Source organism: Mauremys mutica, chromosome 6, assembly GCF_020497125.1.
Source record: "Mauremys mutica isolate MM-2020 ecotype Southern chromosome 6, ASM2049712v1, whole genome shotgun sequence".
NCBI lineage: Eukaryota > Metazoa > Chordata > Testudines > Geoemydidae > Mauremys > Mauremys mutica.
Genome location: NC_059077.1, coordinates 13,020,518 through 13,026,916, shown reverse-complemented (window position 1 = coordinate 13,026,916; position 6,399 = coordinate 13,020,518).

The following is a 6,399-nucleotide window of genomic DNA, read 5'->3' as shown; positions in this document are numbered from 1 at the left end:
CCGTGCTCTGGGATGTGTGGGCTGTGTAAGCTGCGTATTGGGCATGCAAGAAATAATGGAAGCTCTTTGGCTCTGAGGCTGTCTGTTTGCTCTGTGTTTGGCAAGGCCCAGCACAATGGGATCCTGGCTCAGGAGTGGGCTCCTAGGTGCTACTGCTATACAAATAAGCCACAATAAGTGAATGTCCCATGCTTAAAAAAAAAAACCAGTGCACAATCTTCCTCCGTCCCTCCCCAGCAGGACTTGAGGACTTGAAATTACTCTTGCAAACGTGGTTGAGTTTAGTGACTCCAACCTAACCTCCCACATCCTCTTCCCAACATCCTGTGAAAGTCAAAGGCTATGTAAGATAATGGAGCCCTTCCTTGGGCCACCTAAAGGATCTGTCTCCCTTACTCAGCTAACTAATACACACAGTGCTGAGTAAATTCACTCAGCCAACCAATCCCTGTATAACATCTGTGACAAATATAAGCTGTGATAGACCCAGGCCAGTTGTGAAGAGCAGAGTAGTCGAAGGGAGATATACTGGCCACTGGAGAAGCAGTTTTCTGTTCCCTGAGTGACCACAGCAGGGGCTCCTCCAGGCTAATGAGAACACCTGACTCCAATTAACCTGCTAAGAGTCAGGTGAGGCAGTTAAGCACCTGACTCTAATCAAGGCCCCTCTGATGCTATAAAAGGGCTCACTCCAGTCAGGTCAGAGAGCCAGGGAGCTAGAGGAGAGGAAGTGTGTGTGAGGAACTGGGAGTAAGAGGCGTGCAAGAAGCTGAGAGTGAGTAGGCAGAGTGCTGGAGGACTGAGAAGTACAAGCGTTATCAGACATCATGAGGAAGGTCTGGTGGTGAGGACAAAGAAGCAGTTGGGAGGAGGCCAGGAGGAAGTAGCTCAGGGAGTTGTAGCTGTCGCGCAACTGTACCAGGAGGCACTCTAGACAGCTGCAGACCACAGGGCCCTGGGCTGGAACCCGGAGTAGAGGGCGGGCCCAGGTTTCCCCCCAAACCTCCCGACTCCTGATCAAACACAGGAGGAATTGACCTGGACTGTGGCTTCTACCAGAGGGGAAGGTCTCTGGGCTGTTTCCCAACCCACAGGGTGAATCTGCGAGGTGAGCAAATCCGCCAATAAGCGCAGGACCCACCAAGGTAGAGGAGGAACTTTGTCACAAAGCCAACAGAAGGCTCAAGGATGTTATGTGCCATGTAAGTGTGACACAAATGCAGAGCTGGATGAGGAGGACAGACAATAGTGAGCAGAAGGAAAGAGAAAATCTCCCAAGCACAGCATTTTAAGTGTTTTAAAAATGTAACTGAGGCAGGAGTAAGGAGGGGTTGTTCATCTGAGAGGGAAGTAGGTGTGGGTATGTTGTAGCAGATCATGGGACATTTATACATAAGGGCAATTACACCTGAGACCAACAAAGGGGACATCTGGAAAAGATTAAAAGGGAAGGGGCATCTACTGCTAGTAAAGCAGTGAGAATTAGAGGAGGGATATAAAAGGACTGAGACCTTTATGAGGTAGTTCATTAGAAATATAGGGTTCCTAAAAGGGAATGCAGTCATTTAAAGGGTACAGGGCAGTGGTTTAGCTCCAAGTTACTTTCCTCCCATTCTGAAAATGGGAAAGGTCTCTATATTCAGATCTTGGATTTCATACCCTACTCCAGTACAAAGACTTGATTAGCTACCATATTTGGCCGTGAAACAGTAGTTAGCTACTCAAAACAGCATTTCAAGGCTGTGCTCATGAACCACACTGTGGTTCCACATCTCCAAACTCCTCCTATCCTTCACCTTCCTCACTGAAAGCCCTTGACCAGCTCACACTCACTGCTGCAACTTGCATGTCTGTGCCCTTCCTGTGCTTGCCTAGTCCCCACTCCAATCCATCCAGGACTCTGCAGCAAAAATCATCTGTCATCCAGTGCTGTTGCCTCCTGGATCAAATTCAAGCCCCTTGTTTTGACTTTCAAGGCCCTTTTGGCCCCTTATCTCCTTTTCCTCTTCACTGGCCTCTTTGCTTAGCCCAAGTCCCTCCCTCCTTGACTGTTCTCTGTGTCCTTTCTCCCCCCTACTGCCATGCCTTCATTCATGCAATCCCCTATGACCAGAGCCCTGTTTGCCAAACCCTCACTGTGGTCATTAAAACTGTGCAAAACTTGTTTCTATGGCCCTGCGCAGATTGTTTTTAAAAATATAGTCAGTAGCTCCACCTCTGAAGACGTGCTGTACTGTCTCTGGCAATCACATAATCCTTTCATCTTCACCCTCATCCTCCTCTTCCTGTGGCGGCATCCCCTTTTGTTGTGACTTAACTTGGACTGGGGGTAGTTACTCCATTAGGCTGTGGGCCCCCATCCCCAAATGGGTACATGCAAAGGCTACAAAGGCAGCATTATTTTGTGGCCATGTTAGCCATAAGATCTCCTAGGGTGTCAGAGGCAAGAGTAGTGTGAACAGGGGTGGGTACCTTGTGGCTAAGAGCTGATTGGGTTAGTATGTGGGGTGGGCTGGCTGTACTAAGATATGCAGGCCATGTTTCCTAGTTCTCACATGGAGAACCTGTGGAAGGGGAATTCCATGGGATGTGAGGAGCCCTATCTAATTGTGGCTTTTCGTAGAATCATAGGACTGGAAGGGACCTTGAGAGGTCATCTAATCCAGTCCCTTGCACTCATGGCAGGACTCAGTATTATCTAGACCATCCCTGACAGGTGTTTGTCTAACCTGATCTTAAAAATCTCCAATGATGGAGATTCCACACCCTCCCTTTATTCCAGTGCTCAGCCACCCTGACAGGAAGCTTTTCCTAATGTCCAACCTAAACCTCCCTTGCTGCAATTTAAGCCCATTACTTCTTGTCCTATCCTCAGAGGTTATGAAGAACAAATCTTCTCCTCCTCCTTGTAGCAACCTTTTATCTACTTGAAAACTGTTATCATATCCCCTCTGTCTTCTCTTCTCCAGACTAAACATACCCAATTTTTTCAGTCTTCCCTCATAGATCATGTTTTCTAGACCTCTTCTCTGGACTTTCTCCAATTTGTCCACATCTTTCCTGAAATGAGGCATCCAAAACCGGACACGATACTCCAGTTAAGGCCTAATCAGCGCAGAGTAGAGCAGAAGAATTACTTCTCGTGTCTTACTTGCAACACTCCTGCTAATACATCCCAGAATGCTGTTTGCTTTTTTTGCAACAGTGGTACACTGTTGACTCATATTTAGTTTGTTGTCCATTCTGACCCCTCATACCTCTCCGCAGTACTCCTTCCTAGGCAGTCATTTCCTATTTTGTATGCGTGCAACTGATTGTTCCTTTTGAAGTGGAGTACTTTGCATTTGTCCTTATTGAATTTTATCCTATTTACTTCAGACCATTTCTCCAATTTGTCCAGATCATTTTGAATTTTAATCCTAGCCTCCAAAGCACTTGCAACCCTCCTCCCAGCTTCGTATCATCCGCAAACTTTATCAGTGTACTCTGTATACCAGGGATCGGCAACCTGTGGTTCCAGAGCCGCATACAGGGAAGCTGTTTTTTGACGGGGTGCGAGGTGCAGGCTCTGTCTGGGAGGCGCTTACCACAGGTGGCTCCCGGCTGGTGGCTCAGGCAGGCTGCCTGCCTGCCCTGGCCCCACACTGCTCCTGGAAGCAGCTGGCTGCTGGCACAGCTCTGCGCACCCCTTGGGGGAGAGGGGCAGTGGGTCTCTGTGTGCTGCCCATGTCCACAAGCACCGCCCCCGCAGCTCCCATTGCCCAAGAACCAGCCAATGGAAGCTGTGAGGACGGTGCTGGGGAAGAGGGCAGTGCACGACACAGATACGTGCCAGCAGCCAGCCACTTCCAGGAGCAGCATGGGGCCAGGGCAGGCAGGCAGCCTGCCTGAGCCCTGCTGCGCCACTGGCCTGGGTGCCGCCTGTAGTAAGCACCTGCCAGCCAGAGCCTGTGCCTTGCACCGCCTCCCATACCCCAACCCCCTGCCCCAGGTCAGAACCCCCTCCTCCACCCAAACTCCCTCCCAGATCCTGCACCCCCTCCTGCACTCCAATCCCCTGCTCCAGCCCAGAGCCCCCTCCTGTTTATATTCAAATGGCTCATTACCAAGGCAACTGTTGCCTACCAATAAAACTCTTGGAATTTCTTGTGATAAGGAAGCGTCTGTGCTCTGTCCTTACTAGTATGTTCAGATGTCCAACAGTTTGAAAAAGTCTAAAGTCAGAAATAAAATTGAAGGTATTTATCTGATCTATCCAAAAAAAAATAAATAGAAGACGAACATCAAGAATTTCAAAATGATTGGACGGAGTGTTACGCTTTTATAGCGAGTTCAGCCGGACTCCCATTGTGCCTCATTTCCAACAATAAGAAATCAAACCTAGAAAGACATTTTGAAAAGAAACATTGGACATTTGCTGAAACCTATCCAGCTGGTGATGTGAGGAAAAAAACAGAGGATCTCCGACGTAAAGCAGAGCAAACAAGATGTATGTTTGCTAAATGAAGGCACCAAGCAGAACCACTACTGCTAGTTTTGTGGCAGCTCAAGAAATCATCAAACGAGGGAAGCCATTCACAGATGGAGAATATGTGAAAGAATGTTTCATTAAAACATCTGAGCACCTCTTCAATGATTTTAAAAACAAAGATGTAATAGTTTAGAAAATTAGAGAAATGCCATTATCTGCAAAGACTGTAAAGGACAGAACTATTAAGATGTCCACAGATGTAACCAGCCAGCAGATTAGTGACATTAGATCAACACCAGGTTTTTCTGTTGCCTGCGATGAGACATGTGATGTGGATAACATCGCTCAGGTTGCCTTACTCTGCAGATACGTTAATGATCAAGGTTCTCAAGAAGAGTTGATCGTGTTATTACCACTCAGAGGACAAACTCAGGGCGAAGATATTGCATCTGCTGTCACTAATGTCTGAAACAAAAAGATATTGACATCAACAGAATAATTTCTCTTGCTGCAGATAAAGCACCGAGCATGAAGGTGGCACACAAAGGTTTATTTTCTTTACTTTAAAAAAAGTATGGTGCATGATGTAATTTCATTTCACTGCATAATCCACCAGGAGGTGCTGTGTGCATAAACCTTTCCAGAGGAAATCTCAAAAGTACTGGAAATGGTCGTGCAGATTGTTAAAATAATGGCAAGGGCTCTCAATCATAATCAGTTTTGCGATTCTCATGTATTACAAGATAAGATGGCTTTCCAGAAGTGCAGTCCTGCTGAGGCTTGCGTCATGTCTTGAGGAAATTAGGGTGTTCCTCCGAGAAAAGGGCCTTAAATATGCAGCGCTAACGGATTCTCACTGGCTGCAGAAATTCAGTTTCATGGTGGATTTAACTTCTCATTTAAACATGTTGAATTGGAAGCTACAGGGAAAAGGAAATACTTCAATTTCACTTTTGGAAGAAGTTCTTTCATTCAAATGAAAGCTATCTTTGTAAGGGACATTGAGATGGGCATGTTAGTGTATTTCCCAACAGTGAAGCAATACAACCAACCAACTGTGATATTGACGTTTGGTTCCTTGCAGAAACAGTCATCAAAATGCAAGCTGCATTTGCTGACTGATTTCACAAGTTCAAAAGGGAAAAGTCCACTTTGTCATTTCTGTTGAAACCACTTGAAGCTGACGCTTTTGCATTGAATTTTTCAGCATTTGCAGGAATCGATCGAGTGCAATTTGAACTTGAATTAGTGGACTCACAAGACAAGGATTTATGGAATTCAAAATTGAAAGATCTTGTCACTGAACTTGAAAATCTGGAAAGGCAGAAATCCACCCTGGAGCTACAACACAAGTGGTCTGAAATGGATGACCTTAAATGGGAAGACCAGATTATATTTGACGTTTGGAATTGTCTACCAGATATGTACAGTCAGCTGAAGAAATAAGCATTTGGGCTTCTCTCAATCTTCGGTTCAACTTACTTCTGTGAACAAGTGTTCTCCAACATGAATTTAATCAAAAACAAACTGAGGAGCCAACTGCAAGATGTTAGCCTGGAGTCCTGTTTGAAAATGAAAATCACGGCATATTCACCAAACACTGAACAAATCTCTAAAGATGTCCAACAGCAGAAGCTGCATTAAAAGTATTGGTGAGTAGTAATAACTTTAATATGTTCAATTATTATTTATGTAGTTGATACATTCTAACTCTACAAGTAGCTTTGCGTGTGATGCCGCTCTCGAAATATTTTGGTCAAAGACAAAAACAAAAAAAATGGCTCCTCTTCTTTGAAAGGTTGCTGACTCCTGTTCTATACCATTATCTAAATAATTGATGAAGATATTGAACAGAACCGGACCCAGAGGTGATCCCCTGCAGGACCCCACTCGTTATCAGGGCTGCCGAGAGCGGGTTCGGGCCCCGG